This window comes from Podarcis filfolensis (genome assembly GCF_964270895.1).
Source record: "Podarcis filfolensis genome assembly, chromosome: 5".
Classification (NCBI taxonomy): Eukaryota; Metazoa; Chordata; class Lepidosauria; order Squamata; family Lacertidae; genus Podarcis; species Podarcis filfolensis.
In genome coordinates, this window is record NC_139608.1 from 11,096,177 (window position 1) to 11,113,359 (window position 17,183).

The following is a 17,183-nucleotide window of genomic DNA, read 5'->3' on the forward strand; positions in this document are numbered from 1 at the left end:
GCCCCCTGCAAGGCAGGAATCTCACCAGAGCATCCATGACAGATAGCCATCCAACTTCTGCTTTAAAATCTCCAGTGAGGAGGGTCCACAACCTCCCAAGGGAGACCTGTCAGACACGTCTTGCTGTCTGAAAGTTATTCCTGATATTTAGTTGGAATCAGAGTTGGCATTCATTGTTTCAGCTAGCCATAGGTGTAGTCTCTCTCCCCCCACCCCCGGGTAATCACTGGTGGTCAAATATAACAATGAGCAATGGTCAAAGGAGAAAGGCAAAACAGAGAATACAGATATCCAGACACAATGATAGTAAGTAGCATTTGATCTGTTTTGTAATATCAGGGACATCCTTGATTCCTTGTGATGTCCAAAGGACCGTTGCCTACAAACAAAACAAAACAAAAAACAAAACAAAACAAAACAAAAAACAAAACAGTAATTTAAACAGAAAAGAGCCACGTTTTAATGGCAAGAAAAAGATGAATTTCTCAAGGTGACAGCATGTGATTGCTTTTTTCTTTTCTGCATGATCTATTGTTTCCTTTAACACAAATATGAAGACTTTCCATAGGGAGAATGAGTCGTTTAACTGCATGGGATGATTGGCAGAACAGCTGGATAGTTCAAGCATGCCTCTCTATCGTCTTTTCCCTCCTTTTGGTTTACTTCTAAGATGCCAATTTTCGTGATATATAATTTTCGTTGGGATTGGAAATGGGAATGGATGAATGAAACCTTAATTATAGGCAATGGAAGAGAAAAATCTCCCTATTTTTTATAAAGGCAAGGAGTGAGATTGGGGGAAGGGGGGAGAGAAGGGGAAGAAATAGGAAGAACCACTGTCAGCACAAAAGAAAAAAGAATCTGAACTAGGGCCTGAGAAATCTGCCCATCAAACTTAGTTACATTTGAGGATCTCAAGGAAATCCCGTGTGCTCCAGTGCAGAACTGGAGCTCCTTTGTGAGTTGTTGGAAAGTTCTTAGGGCAGAGGAGAAGACTGTAGGTTATCACATGGCTGGGCCTTTTCCAGGGTGAAGCACCAGCTAAGGGATCCGACTGAGGGGTTAAGACAAAAGTTGCAGTTATCCTTCCATGTGAACCAAGTGTGCCTTTTAGAATGTACCTTGGGCTCTTTTTCAGCTGCACATTGCAGAGTCGATATTGAGTGGGCAAACTGTATTTCAGAAATATTTGTCCACCATTACAGAACTTCACGTTCGGACCTTCCTTTGTGGGAAACACATAGATCAGTGGTAGAGCACATGATTTGCCTGGAGAAAGTTCTAGGTTCAATCCCCAGCATCTGGAGGTAGGGCTAGGAAACATGCCTTTTTGAAATCATGGAGAACTACTCCTAGTGTAGTTCAACAATATTGAACTAGATGGATCACTCGCATGACTCAGCATAACATGCCTTTTTAAAAGATCAGTGATAAGGTCTCACTAAAGAAGGGTGAGTCTGCCAATTTTGCTTTCTCTCCCTGTTTCTCATTTTCCAAATCCTAAAGTTCAGTTCTCAACATTTCTGCATTGGTTTGCAATTCTTTAAAATAAGAGAACTCATGAAATTTCACATGCATTTTAGTGCAAATCTCTCCTAAATATACACATTTTTGTTAGGCAATTTTGCCTAATATACACCACTTTGCAAAGCGATTTCCCTTTATAGAAACCATTTTTCTACACATTACAGTGGTACCTCAGGTTACATACACTTCAGGTTACAGACGCTTCAGGTTACAGACTCCGCTAACCCAGAAATAGTACCTTGGGTTAAGAACTTTGCTTCAGGATGAGAACAGAAATCGTGCTCCAGTGGTGTGGCAGCAGCAGGAGGCCCCATTAGCTAAAGTGGTGCTTCAGGTTAAGAATAGTTTTGGGTTAAGAACGGACCTCCGGAACGAATTCAGTACTTAACCCAAGGTACCACTGTACTTGGCTGGAAAGTTGCACTGCAAAATTTGGAGAAGTTCAAATTTTGAAGGATGGCTCTTTCATGTATTGGTTCAGAAAGGTGCAAGGTATTAAATAGTGCTTGTGGGGGCAAACTACTGCCAGCAAATAATACCTGGCTTGAAGGATTCGCACTGGCTGCCAACCTGCTACTGGGCAAAGTTCAAGGTGTTGATACTAACATATAAGTCGCTATACAGTGGTGCCTCGCAAGACGAAATTAATCCGTTCCGCGAGTCTCTTTGTCTTGCGGTTTTTTCGTCTTGCGAAGCACGGCTATTAGCGGCTTAGCGGCTTTAAGAAAAAGGAAACAAACTCGCAAGAACTCGCAAGACGTTTCGTCTTGCGAAGCAAGCCCATAGGGAAAATCGTCTTGTGAAGCGACGCAAAAACCGAAAAACCCTTTCGTCTTGCGCGTTTTTCGTTTTGCGAGGCATTCGTCTTGCGGGGCACCACTGTACTACTCAGGACCAGGTTACCTGAGAAACGGCTGTATCCCTTACACACCCAGCAGACTGCTGCAGTTTGCTCTCAGAGGATTTACAAGCAGCTTAAATTTACCTGCTGTACTGAAGAAGAAGGGCTGGGGGTATTTAATTTTATATTTCCCCATGGCTGCAGTGCAGAAAATCACGAGGAAATGTAAATCAAAGTTGAACATATCCTCATCCTCGCACTTTATAAACTTCTTCCTCATTTGTTACAAAGTCAAAACAGCATGACATTTTGACAACTGATTTCTCCCCCTCTATAGGAGAAGGCACTTGCCTTTTCAGACACATTCTTCTCTGTCCTTCAAAGGCCAGGGTTCTCCCCTCCCTGAGAAAAAATGTTATCTTCCTTGAGCTATTCCAAGTATAACTCACAGTAGCACTGTGGACTGTGAAGGATTATATTGTGTTGCTGATTGCCACATAATTAACAACAAGTGCCCATGCTTTGCACAGAGGTTACAGAATAACAAAGAGAAAAGTTTTGGAAAATTGCAAGTAAGAGGGGCGTGATAGAGGTGTATAAAATCATGCAGGAAAATGGAGAGGGAACCTCCTCAATCTTCCTCTGATAGTACTGGAACTTTGGTATATACTGGAATATCAGTGGGGCCCTGACTGACTCCAACTACAAAAGCTAAGACTGCTGAAGAGGCCAGAGACCATCTTGGCTGTGAGTCCTGGAAGACCTGCTCCCTGCCTTGCAGGCCTTTTCCCACCTGGCTTGGGAGAGAGGGGCCCGGACTGACTCCAACTACAAAAGCAGAGGGCTGCTGAACAGACACTTAGACTGGAGGATTGCTTAGGGACTTGTTGCTGTTATTGATATTAATTTTGTGTATCTTTATTTTAGACCTTCCACAAATTCACTGGAAATTATTCAATTTGGCTGTGCACTTTTTGATGTTTTATTTATTTTGCACTTGCAGGACATCTCTGGGAGAAGAAAAGGCTGCCGTGGGTATCAGGTTAGTCACTGTGAACGTGATGCAACTGGCTCACATTTCATACGCAAACGTTCTTGCCAACCAAAAGATGGCAGCCAAAGATGGTGTTAGGAGAAGACGGAGATATAAGCCAGTCAGTATTCACCTTAGCATAAGGAACACCATTTATAGTTTGGGTAACCATTTTATAAAGTACATGACCAGGGAGTGAACTCAGGGGTCTGAAGTGAAAAACAACTCCTAATAGGCCATAGGAAATGTGTGGGCAGCTGAAACATCAGCTACTGATAACCACAGATCTGGTCAGAGACAGATCAGGCTACAGAACACAGAATGAGGAACTGGTTTTGGATATGCGAGGGGGAATGGGTGCTTGTGCAAGGAGGGTTTGTGAGCCTGCTGTAAGCAAAAGTATGTAATCTGCTGGATTTTGCTGTAAAAGTGCTCTCACTCTTTGGAGCATTAGCCCAGAGGCGCCCTGCTGTTGCACATTGCAGCTTTATTGAAGCTAAAAAAAAAGGTAAAGGACCTCTGGATGGTTAAGTCCAGTCAAAGGCGACTATGGGGTTGTGGCACTCATCTCACTTTCAGGCTGAGGGAGCCAGCATTTGTCCACAGACAGCTTTCCGGGTCATGTGGCCAGCATGACTAAACTGCTTCTGGCGCAATGGAACACGGTGACGGAAACCAGAGCGCACGGAAACGCTGTTTACCTTCCTGGCGCAGCGGTACCTACAGTGATACCTTGAGTCACAAACGCCTCAGGTTACAAATGCTTCATGTTACAAACTCTGCTAACCTGGAAGAGTTACCTTGAGTTGAGAACTTTGCCCCAGGACGAGAACAGAAATCGTAAGAGGCCCCATTAGCAATAGCACGCCTCTAGTTAACAGTTTCAGGTTAAGAACGGACCCCTGTATTTTTCGCTCTATAAGACGCACCTTTTCCCTCCTAAAAAGTAAGGGGAAATGTGTGTGCGTCTTATGGGGCGGATGCAGCGTAGTGATCCCTCTTGCTGTTCTGGCTTCTGCGATTCAGAATAATTTTTTCTTGTTTTTCTCCTCCGAAAACTTGGTGCGTCTTATGGAGTGAAAAATACAGTAAGTTTGTAGCTAGAAGTACCACTGTATTTATCTACTTGCACTGTTTTGTTTTCGAACTGCTAGGTTGACAGGAGCTGGGACCAAGCAATGGGAGCTCACCCTGTCATGGGGATTCGAACCGCCAACCTTCTGATTGGCAAGCCCAAGAGGCTCAGTGGTTTAGACCATAGCGCCACCAACGTTCCTGCAACTTTATTAGCTCTTACTAATAAAGACACGTACCTTGACTGCCTGTGTGAGAGCCTCCTCTGTTCCCTGTCTGTTCGTCCATCTAGGGAGTGGTCCCTATTGTGAGCCACCACTCTCCCCTGAATTTATCCCACAATGGGCTATGCATATAAATAACCAGTGTTGTGCAGACAGCCATGGGCTTGAATCTAAGACTGCATCTCTCTCTGTGAGGGGTGGGGTGGGGGTCTGTGGGCTGCAGGAAACTTTCAGAGCTTGTGCCTAGATTCTCAGCATCTCCTTAAAACATGTGCTGCTGTGATGACAGCAGGTGCTTTCTGTTTCAATGACTAGAAACTGCTGAAAACTTTTCTGTTCCACCAGGCCTGTGCAGGCAATTGAGAATACACATTTCCACAATGATTAATTGTTGTCTTTTTTTATATGGTTTTAATACATGATTTTATGTATTATTTTTGTAAACTGCTTTGCTTTTTTAATGAAATAGCTGCATATAAAGAAGAAGATATCCCACTTTATCACTACCCAAAGGAGTCTCAAAGCGGCTAACATTCTCCTTTCCCTTCCTCCCCCGCAACAAACACTCTGTGAGGTGAGTGAGGCTGAGAGACTTCAGAGAAGTGTGACTGGCCCAAGGTCACCCAGTAGCTGCATGTAGAGGAGCGGAGATGCCAACCCGGTTCACCAGATTACGAGTCTACTGCTCTTAACCACTACATCACACTGGCTCTCATGTGTGTGTGTGTGTGTGTGTGAGTGAGTGTGAGTGTGTGTGTGTGAGAGAGAGAGAGAGAGTGAGAGAGAGAGAGAGAGAATAAAGATGAATGGGACACCAAAATTTTTGCACACCCCTTACAAGATTTTTTTTTGGGGGGAGGAGGGGATTTCCAATGTTGGGACCTAATTGGTTCCATGCTTGGTTGTGAGGAGAGCAAAATCTGGAATGATCATGGGCAAGCCTTATTCCCATGTGGCAGAAGGAGGACCCATTGCATGGGGGCAAAATATGTCCCTTAGGGCACGTACTATAGGGTTGCCATATTTCAAAAAGTAAAAATCCGGACACAAAAGTTGTTGAGCTTTGAACTATTTTGAAGTAAATTTGCCGAAATCTACACTCCTAATATGGGCTGCCATATGTCTGGATTTTCCCGATTGGACACTGTTGCCAACGGCCGAATCCCAATAATTTCTGGGAAATTGTGTACATATGGCAACCCTAACATACTAAAAATAAGTACTTTGAATTGCACAGGAATCTATTGTATCCACCCCCATCCTTTGGGGTTCTTGGAAAAGATGATTCCTTTCATGAGCTCACTCCTCCTACCTGCTGCTAAGATGGGCAGCTCCCTCGTTTTCAGCTAACGACATGGCCAATATATAACAATGAAGATGAATTACAATATTAAATGAATCAGTGAGAGTTTACAGACTTTGCAGCTAGATCTGGTAGAACATTATCATTATTTGTATGATCGAAGGAAGAAAGATAAATTTGCAGACCAAAATTGTATGTTCATACAGTAGCTATGGGATTGTGCTAAGAACTCTGATCTGGTCCAAGACCACTGCTTTCCCTTTTATGAATGAGGAACTGGCCCTGGATATGGGAGGGGGCGTGGGTGCTTGTGCAAGACAGAAGGGGTGTGTGTGTGTGAGCCTGCTGTAAGCAAATAGTGTCTGGGTGGAATTTCTGAAAATTGTTGAAATGTTCTTTGCAGATGCATTCTTTGCAAAATTTCTAAGGAGGAACAGACAGGTCTATGGGTGTTTGACACATTTTTAGTTTGGGCATGTTCAAAATTTAAACAAATCCTGTGTTGTCTCCTATTTGTTAAATTTTAGGCTGCAAATGCCTTGGGCCAGTGTGTGATCCTTTACGTTATGTGTAGGACCACACACATGAATGGCAAAGCAATGATGAAACATAACAGTTTGTAAAATGAACGCAATCTTCTTTACACAAGCATGATCAGTGAAGTTCATCCCTGAAGGTTGTCTATTTTTTTGTTTTGAAACCTAAATGCTTCCCTGGCCATTAAATCCCAATGAGATAATAAGATCAGTGGTGAAGTCCTCTTTTTACTAGCCTTACAACTAGCACACAAAATTGTTCATCTGCAGCAATAAGAACATGGGCAATGGAGCAAAGCAGCAACAATTTATTGCTATTTGAAAGTCATGAGTGGCCTATAATTTGGATGAGTATATCCAGAACAATTTCTCAAAGAATTCCCAAAACAGGTAAGAAGCAACAGACCTATCTGTATGCAGGTTAAAGAAACAAGGGGCTTGAAGATGGTACCAATAAACTTCTGAAGATATAAATGAATCACATGGCATAACACAAGATGGCAAGGGCTGTGGCTCAGCAGATAGAGCATCTGTTTTGCATGCAGAAGGTCCCAGGTTTCTGTTAAGTATTGTTGGCTGGGACATCCTGAATGTCTTTAGGGAGGTATTTTTATATGCAACAGCTGCAGCTTGGACTTTGGTGGCAAAGGGGTGGAAGGAACAAGAAGCCCTGACAATAATGGACTGGCATAACAAGCTACAAGAATTTGCTGAAATGGCGCAGTTGACAAATAGCCTGCGAGGCAATTCAAAACAAAAATTTATGGAAAAGTGGGATAGATATAAGATATATGTTCAAAAATGTAGTAAAGCTCCGCTATCTATGTTAGCATTCGATTGACGTTGGAGAGAGACTGAGTTGAGAAATAAGACCAAGGGTACATATTGATATAGGAATGTATTAGATAAAATGTAAAGAAATATACAATAATAAGAGCACATTCATCTGTAAAAAAAGGAATATACAACGGGATAGACAGGAAGTCCAAAGTGTTGGTACATATATGATTTTGGAATAGTTTTTTGCCCCTGTTTCTTTTCTTTAGGTATGCAAACCTTGTATATAAACTTTGTATACATGCTGAAAATTATACTATGACAAGCCTTGTGATGTAATATGATAATGTTTACCGATGTAACATAAGAACGTTAATAAATAAATAAAACTCAAAAAACAACAACAACCATGTAGAAGGTCCCAGGTTCCATCCCTGGCATCTCAAGACCTTCTGCATGCAAGACATTACATTTCTTCAAGAACTATATTAACCAAGTCAATATGAACATGCAAACTCCCCCTCCTGAATCAGATGAGTTCCCAGTGGCAGCTGGACAAGACCGAGAAGCTTTCAAGCAGGGTTATAGTACTATTTTTTATAAAAAGGAAGAACCACCCCCCATTATCTGTTCTCTCCCTGTTTAAAATTTTATAAACCTTTTTCATCTAGACCTCACATCCCAAAGATACAGAGATGTTTGCTTAAACCAGAGCTAAGCAAACATTTTTGAATTTTCCAATATGCACCAGGCACAGAAAAAACATCATCGATCCAGCAGACTAGATGTTTTTGTTATTTACATTCCGGTGTGTGTCCATCCCTCACATATACTTTGCTGAGAAGAGATGCAAAGTACACACTTGAGGCTATTCAATACTAGACAGTGTGGCACTGGCAGCCAAAACCATTTATTTACGGCACCCCTCCCGCTTCTTTGTCTTCCTAGCAAAAGCCTCATCTCACTACAAGCAACTTATTCATGTAAGTAACACCAGAATGTACAAAATAAAATAAAAAAGTCTTACAGAAAGCAAAGTTAAGTAAGGTGTTAGGTTTTCCCAACTTCAATAAACATTCCGATTCCCTGGCGGCAGCTGTGTTGACTGTTGAAATTCAATGACTGACCTCTTCTCCTTCAGAAGCTGAACTGTTTATGAACATTCTGTGTCATCATGTCAGCTCAGCCCACAAGCGAAAACAGGGAATTTGCATGCAACAGGTGGGAAGCTTTAAAACCCCAAAGCAACATAATATTTCTTAAAAGGACTGCTTTCACTTGTTTTAGATGCAGAGGAGAAGAGACTCCCTAAACCCAACTTTCAGGGGGACACTTACTGGAAAATCTTCTACTAGCGATATGCATGTCATTTAGCCCACATTAAAAATTATGGTCCTTGGGAAAAGCAATTTTTAATATTCTGGGCCTAATGTTGCCAGTGTCATTCTGACACTAATTCATCCAATGAATTTTGCACTTTTGTCATAAAAGTGTCACCCACACATCGTTACCAAATGAATTACACCACGACCCACTTAGAGCGTCCTCTAATGTAATAAAATCCTCCTTAAAGGAAACATTTGATATGATGAGTGAAATCAAATTACTGTGGTTTGTCCCTGGTATAGCAATTCTTCTCCTAATGAAGATTTAATGAAAACAATCATTCTACCGGGCTTCACAGAGATGGGGACTTCTTGCCACCACACAACCTGTTTCAGAATAGTGTTCTTAAAAGCAGATTTACAGGGCGATTCTATATTTTATATGGGACTCCAAAGTAAGACCCATTAAGTTCAATGAGCCTTACTTCCAGACAGATAAGTGGGTATAGGACTGCAGCCTTAAAACAATAGTATTACCACCTAGCAAAGCAACACTTTTTTTTGTGTACACTTCAAGTTTTCCACATATTTTTCCAATACTTATTTCCAGCAGCAGACTATTTTATCATACCCAAATACATCCTATTCATTAGGCTCTTGATCTCATTGTTTGGCAACAAAACATTTGAGACATTTAGCAGACTCAGATGGTTTCAAGCAGGAAGTCACCAGTCCAGGTTGAGATTCCAAATAGCTCAGTGATGTGTTTCCATGGGTGCTATGTACTTATTTTCTCATTATACTCCTATTTCCTTCCTCACTATGGGTAAATGGAAAATGACAAAGATCCAAACCTGCTGCATAGAACTCCCATAGAATAATTGACTCATTTTTGTTATTTTATTTTTAAAAATCAATAGTTTTAAATCATCATCATCATCATCATCATCATCATCATCATCATCATCATCTCACAGCCCAGCTTGCAATGGTGGGAAGAATAAAGAATAAAGCATACAGAATTTAAACTTCTGCTGCTCTACTTGGTTATTTTTCTTTCCTTTTTTGATTTGCCAAATCTCACCTGTCTATGGACAGTAAAGGCATATGCTTTGCCTCCCCTAAAAGTCTGATCCTAATCTTTGTGGGGTTTGCAGCCTAAATCACAAGTGCATGCTTTGCTACACAAGCACAGGGCTAGTTCTTGAACTTCTCAGAGAGTAATCTGTGTGTGGTCACTTGCTTTGGGTGAGAACTCTGTAACAAAGGAGAAAATCCTTTATACTTCCTTTTGCCTGTGAGGAGATTCTCCCTTCCCACTATGCCTGCAAGCTGACCAAATATGCATGGCTAAAGCCCTTGCTTTCAGCCATGTTAGCCATGACTACCAACTTTTACTTTGCTGTAACTTAGAAGTGTTTTTCTGCACACTAATTTAATGCATTTGCTGTCTGCATTGAAATGTAAGTAAACACTTTCCCATCTATCTTACTAAAATGTGTGGTTCATTCTCTGCGACAGGGATGAAGAGGGGGAGCTCATTAAATGATCGGTCTGTGATCACTTAGAAAAAGATGCTGTGATTACTAAGACCCAGCATGGGTTTCTCTAAAACTAGTAATGCCAGACGAATCTCCTTCCTTTTTTGGTAGGGTTACAAGCTTGGTGGAATAGGGGAATGCTGTGGACATAGTGATTTCAGTAAAGGTTTTGGCCAAGTCCACCATTATATTCTTGCAGAGAAACTAGTAAACTGTGGCCTGGACAAGGTAACTTTTAGGTGGATTTGTAGCTTGTTGACTGACCAAACTCAAGAGGGCTCACCAACCATTCATCATCATCCTGGAAAAAAAGTGAAGTGGGGTCTGTCTGTGGGCCCACTGTTGTTCAACATCTTTATGAATGACTTGGATGAAGGAATTGAGGAGTTGCTCATCAGATTCACAGATGACTCCAAGCTAATGCCGCAGAAGACACAATCAGGATTCAAAATGATTTTAATAGATGGAAGAACTGGGCTCAAACTAACAAAATGAATTTCAATGGGGACAAATGTAAGGTTCTACACTTAGATAGGAAGAACCTGCTGCAAATATAAGATGGGGTACATGTGAAAAAGATCTAGCAGTCTTAGTAGACAATAAGTGTAACATGAGTCAACAGTGTGATGCAGCAGTAAAAACAAAGCTAATGCTATTCTAGGCTGCATCAACAGAAGTATAGTGCCTGGATCAAGGGTAGTAATAGTACCACTCTATTCTGCATTGGTCAGACCAGACCTGGAGTACTGTGACCAGTTCTGGGTGCCACATTTTACGAAGGATATTGACAAGCTGGAACATGTGCAAAGGAGGGCGTCCAAGATGACCAAGGGTCTGGAAACCAAGCCTTATGAGGAATGGTTGAGGAAGCTGGGTAAGCTTACCCTGGAAAAGAGGAGACTAAGAAGACTATCTAAAGGGCTGTCACATGGAAGATGGAGCAAGCTTGGTTTCTCCTGCTCTGGAGAGTAGGACTTGAAGCAATGGCTTCAAGTTATGAGAAATGAGATTCTGACTAAACTTCAGGAAGAACTTTCTGACAGTAAGAGCTGTTCAACAGTGGAGCCGTCTCCTTTGGAAGGTGGTGGACTCTCCTTCCTTGGAGGTTTTTATGTGGTGGTTGAATGAGCATCTGTCATACATGATCTAGTTGAGATTCATGCATTGTAGGGAGTTGGACTAGATGATCCAACAATTCTATGTTCCTTCAGTGACACTCTGGCCCAAGATCACCAAGACAAAAAGGCATATCAGCATGACTGGATGAAGTTTTCGTTAAATTAGAGTAGGAATCACTCCTTTTTTCCAGACCTATTAGGAGTGATCACATCTCTCAGGAGTGGCACTGGGTATTAAGAGCCATTGGTGGCCACTCCCTTCTTCTTCTTTTAGTGAAAGGAAAGCTTTCTGCAGATGGTCAGAGGCGGTCTTAGTGTTTTGAAAGACTGCGTGGCAGAACACTGTTATTGAAAGCAGGATCTGTGGCTAAACCCTGTTTGACCCTGTCTCTAAAGAACCCTGAGAGTGAGCGAGTGAAATATAGGTGGCCCCCTTTCAGCATGAACACAATATTCTTGTCCAGCCGGAACACTGACCACAGACTTGTGCCAAACCTGCCTGCCATTATACAAAATGATGAACTGCCCAGTTCCTTCTTCTTTCCAACGGGGTTTATGCTCGATGGCTCTTGACTCAAAGAAACAGACTCCCCATCACTCTCTTCCTCTCCCTCACCCTATCTCTCTCTCTCTCTCTCTCTCTCTCTCTCTCTCTCTCTCTCTCTCGGCACAGTGGTGGCGATGGGAGGACTCGGTGTGCATGCTAAGAGCACAGAGCCCTCGCCCCCTCCGCTTTCAAGGCTCTCGCCCCCCTCCACTCATTTCCTGCCCCACCTTCTCCTCCTATAGCCTCTGCCTGCTCCCTTCATCCTCAACTCCTGTCCCTACCCAGCCGGAATGACCGAGAAGAGACCGGCGTGCTGCCTTTGTGACCTCTGTGCATTCCTTTCTATTGAAAAGGGGGAGATAGGGGGAAAAAAAAACTCTTCTGGAAATACAGTGTGGAATGTACAACTTGGGAAGCAAAACAAGGATGCTCTCATCACTTCCACGACTAGCGTTGGCGCTCTCGAGACAATACAGCTGCCATTCACCGAAACACACTCAGTTCATAATACCGGCAGGTTCCCCCGCTTCCATTCCTATGATGAGAAGCGAACCCTCCACACCCCTTCTGCACCCCAAACCTTCTTTTCTCCCGACTCCGCATCCGGCATGCCCAATCCCCTTAGAAACCCACCCCCCGAAGCAGCCGAAATGAAACAATACAGCCCTCGGGAGCAGCCAGAGACGCCTTTGTTTCCCAAGCGGAAATCCTACCTCTCAGACTTGTCACATCTTCTCTTCCTCGGAAAAGCCCAAACGCACCGGAGTTGTTGTTTTTGTTGTTGTTTGGGGGGGGGGTGAGGGAAGGGTGGGGGGAGAGGAGGCGGAGAACCACCACCCTAATTATTAATAAAGCAGAATCTGGAGGAATCCTCTGACCTGCCACCAGTTGTCGAGCGCCGTCATCCTTACCTCCTGACGTTTAAAGCCTTTTCGGACCATTAATGCCACAACCCCCCTTGCTAACTCACGCTCCCTGAATACTCCCTTGCTCAAAATGTCTGAAATAGTTTGGAAGGGCAACGGGGGGTTGACAGGCACACACACACACCAGACGCTTGGGCTGGGGAATTTCGTGGCGCGAGCTGCTTTGCGTTGTGGGGTTTCCCTCCCTTCCAAAGGACCAAACCTAACACGTCAAGGAAATTAAAAACAAAAGCAGTATGCCTGAGGTAAGATTTCTTTTGACTTGGGATAGGCATGCAATTTCTGTTCGGCGCTATAACAGGGTCCTTGCGTAAAAATGCAAGGATAATTCTAACAGCCCCCTCCTGAAGCTTGCGCTCCTTTCTCCCATGATTCTGGTGGGCTTATTTTCCCATGAGGCAGGCTTATTTTCTCTGCCTGACAGGTATTTGGGAAAACTTTAAAACAAGCAAAACGGAATTCTTTCGAAGGGAAAAATGGGGAGCTATACAGGGCAAACCAGACAAGGGATCTTCCCCAAACAACCTTATTGTGTATTGTTAACTAGGGATGGAGGAGAAATTCCGCTTCGTTTGCATTTTAAGGAGAAACGAACTGATTCACACTTCTCCAAGCAATGTGCACTTTCCCCTTGAAATCTGTACTTCTCCAAATAATGCTGCAACAACAAAATAATGTGCGCAGTGATGCATATATTGGGGGGGGGATAAGCATAAAAATACACATCCTAGTAAAAATAACGTATCAAATACACTGTATTTGGGGGAATTGCTTGCAAAATGCGTATGTGCATATTACGATACATGGGCATATTTGGTGAATGTACGTATTATGAGAAATGAGTACAGTATTAAAGTTCAGGCAGATATTCAAGGGGACTTTTTTAAAAAAAGAAATCACAAATTGCTAGAGAAATGTGGATATCTGAATTTAAGCCTGGAAGAATGAGGAACGGAAACAGAAATTGACAGGTTCATCCACTCCTACATTCCTGAAATGTGCAGAGTTCCCCAGAATGTTGCTTTCCTTTGGAGGAGAGATCACTGGGGAGGAGATCATGGTGTTTTGTAATTTATTTACAAAGAGACAAGCAGAGCCCAGGTGGGACCAAGCAGCTTAAGTCCTCCTGCAAGCCCCAAATCCACTGCCTCACATCAGCCTCCCAGGGAACTGCTCCAAACCAACCCCCTGAGATGCCTTCCAGCTGTCAGCTCATCACTCTCTTCCCCTCTGCTTTGCTCTATGTCTGCCTCATTCCGTGTCCTGCTATCTCAGGCAGCAGCTTCTCCTTTTGTTCCTCTTCCCAGACATCATCAGCCCCTCCTTTCAGTCTGGCAGACTTGGGAAAGGTGTGTGTACTTCCTCAAACTTCTGATGGTTCTCCCCACTTCCCTTTTTGGAACATTCTGGAGAAGCTCTTACTATCTTGAAACCATCTTTTAAGAATCAACCCCCATCAAGGGAGATTCATGGACCATTAAGGACACTGAGGCCCTGCGAAAAGTGAAGTTACAGGGAACCAAGCAGAGGGCCTTCCCATCAGACGTCAAGGACATAAAGAACTACACAGCTGAAGGCATCTGAAGGCAGCTCTGAATTGGGAAGTTTTCAATGTCTGACATTTCATTGTGTTTTTATATGTGCTGGAAGCTGTCCAGAGTGGCTGGGGAAATCCAGTCAGATGGGTGGGTTAATAATAATAATAATAATAATAATAATAATAATAATAATAATAAATCAACCAGTCTCTAACCTTCTTTTCCCTGGCAAGGGATGTAGCCACACCAGCACTCATCATCTTACATTTTAATAGCAGACTCAATTAACTAGGTACCAAATCTATTTGTAGCCAAAGAAGGAGGTGGTTAGCAGGCTTGGGGGAAGAATGACTGAGCATGCTCAGTGGGCACGGAATGCTGACTGGCTGCTTGAGGAAAAGGGGAACACTGTGTGTTTATGTGTTGCGGAAGAAATGGAACATTCTGGAAGCAGGTATGGTTGACTGGTTGGAACCCTGAACACGAGCACCTCAGACTGCAACATGTTGTTTCTGGTCCACTGGTACTATTACTACCCTCAGGATCAGAAACTCTCCCAGTCCTTGCAGAATGTGAAATTAAGGTGCTCTTAATTAATGTCACCAAGCCTAGGACAATAGCATGATTTGAACTTCCTGGTTAGCAGCCATTCTTAAACTGAAGAATGGGCCAGCAATGTTCAGCCACCCTCTGACATAGGCCTACTTGCCACAGAAGTGGTACATCAGAGTCTGCACAGTACCACTTTGTAGCTCAGTGGTAACATCCGCTTTTCATGTAGAAGGTTACAGGTTCGATCCTCGGTATCTCCCAGTAGGAAATAGCATCATTCTGAAATTATGGAGAGCTTCTGCCAGTCAGAGTAGACAAGGAAAGACTAGATGAACCAATGGTTTGACCTCAGTATAAGACAGCTTCCTATGTTCTTGTGATTAGACTGTACTAGTTGAACAGCGTCAGTCAAAGTTGGGAAATAATGTTGAGATAACTCTGTTCTACAGTTGTGGCAAGGGACGCAGGTGGCGCTGTGGGTTAAACCACAGAGCCTAGGGCTTGCCGATCAGAAGGTCAGCGGTTCGAATCCCCACAACGGGGTGAGCTCCCATTGCTCGATCCCTGCTCCTGCCCACCTAGCAGTTCGAAAGCACGTCAAAGTGCAAGTAGGTAAATAGGTACCGCTCCGGCGGGAAGGTAAACGGCATTTCCATGCGCTGCTCTGGTTCACCAGAAGTGGCTTAGTCATGCTTGCCACATGACCTGGAAGCTGTACGCCGGTTCCCTTGGCCAATAAAACGAGATGAGCGCCACAACCCAAGAGTCATCCGCGACTGGACCTAATGGTCAGGGGTCCCTTTACCTTTACAGTTGTGGCATCATATGGCTGAAATGGTCTTTCTATCTACATTTTATTTATTTGAAATATTAGCATAAAGAAGAAGAAGAAGACTTGATATCCCGCCTTTCACTCCCCTTCAGGAGTCTCAAAGCGGCTAACAATCTCCTTTCCCTTCCTCCCCCACAACAAACACTCTGTGAGATGAGTGGGGCTGAGAGACTTCAAAGAAGTGTGACTGGCCCAAGGTCACTCAGCAGCTGCATGTGGAGGAGCAGAGACACAAACCCGGTTCCCCAGATTACGAGACTACCGCTCTTAACCACTACACCACACTGGCTCTCAGATGAAGGTGTCCTATTGAGATTCAGATCATTGCTCCATCTATCTCTATTGTCTGCTCTGAGTTCCAGCAGATCTCCCGGGTGTCAGGCCAGAAGAGTCTTTCCTGCCATATCAGGTATGGGGAACCACTGGACCTCCAAATGTAGCTTAACTCCCATCGGCCCCGGCAAGCATAGCCAATGGGCAAGGATGATGGGAGCTGCAGTCCAGCAAAATCCAGAGCACCAAAGGTCTCCCACACCTGTGCTACGTGGATTTTAAAAACTAGAAATGCCAAGGCAAGATCAGGAGATTTTTTCCATGCAAAACCTGTACTCTGCCACTAAGCTACAGCTTGTCCACAAGGGCCATACACCCACACATCTCCATGTGTCATGTTTCAAGGTTTGGGGAGAGGGGAGCCAACAAACCAGAGGCAATCAATGAAGGAACTGGGGGTGGTGGTGATGCTCTCTCATCAGCCCTTAGATCAGGGATGGGGAACCTGTGGCTCTCCAGATGTCAATGGGCTGGAGGGACACAGCCAGCATATCTGGTGATCAGGGAGAATGTGAATTCTAGTACAACATCTGGAAGGCCAGAAGTTCCCCATCCCTGCCTTAGATGTTACTGGAACATAGTAAGTCTGTGGCTCCCCTGGGTTTCAGTCAGGTGCCTCTCCCAGTCCTACCTGGATATGCTCAGGATTCTGCATGCAATTTAGGACCTTGCATACAGGGGAAGGTGGCAGAAAACCTGCTTTGCATGCACTTACTCCTGTACATTGGGCCCAGAAGGAACGATGATCAAGTTCATGCTTGGAAGAAAAGCAACGCAAACTTTTTTGTTTTGTTTTGGCACGGACCTTTGGGTTTTTTTGGCATGCAGTTTCACCTCTAGCTCAGGACACTAGCAGGAACACAAACAGGTCTCTCTCTCTCTTCCTCCCTCCCCTCTCCACTCCTTGCACAGCTTCTGTCTTTGATGTTCATTGTGACCCTTGGAAAAGAATGGGTTGGGTCCCGTCTGGTTCCTGATGGCCAAACACGCAGAACTGAGCAGTCTGCTGGCACCAGAGCATCAGTGGTGGCAGATGTCAGGCACAATATTGCGTGGGCGGACTAGTATGAATGTGTTGGGAAGCTGGCATGGCTGCGAACCCACAGTGTACCTGCTTCTAAGGTTGAAAAGAGATGGCAGATGCCCTACTGCTAGT

The 17,183-nt window shown here is 43.8% G+C and overlaps 1 protein-coding gene across 4 annotated transcripts in view; it reads right to left on the reverse strand.

Annotated features, from left to right (window-relative positions):
• Positions 1 to 17,183, reverse strand: part of KCNMB2 (potassium calcium-activated channel subfamily M regulatory beta subunit 2) — a 311,462-nt gene that overhangs the window by 196,684 nt on the left and 97,595 nt on the right. The window contains exon 1 of one of the 4 annotated variants that reach the window (XM_083613583.1): positions 12,560 to 12,991. The exons of the other annotated variants lie outside the window; for them this stretch is intronic. The gene's annotated coding sequence lies outside the window, so the exon portion shown is untranslated. Of the gene's footprint in view, positions 1 to 12,559; positions 12,992 to 17,183 lie in introns of those variants that run through there. 4 annotated transcript variants of the gene reach the window in all.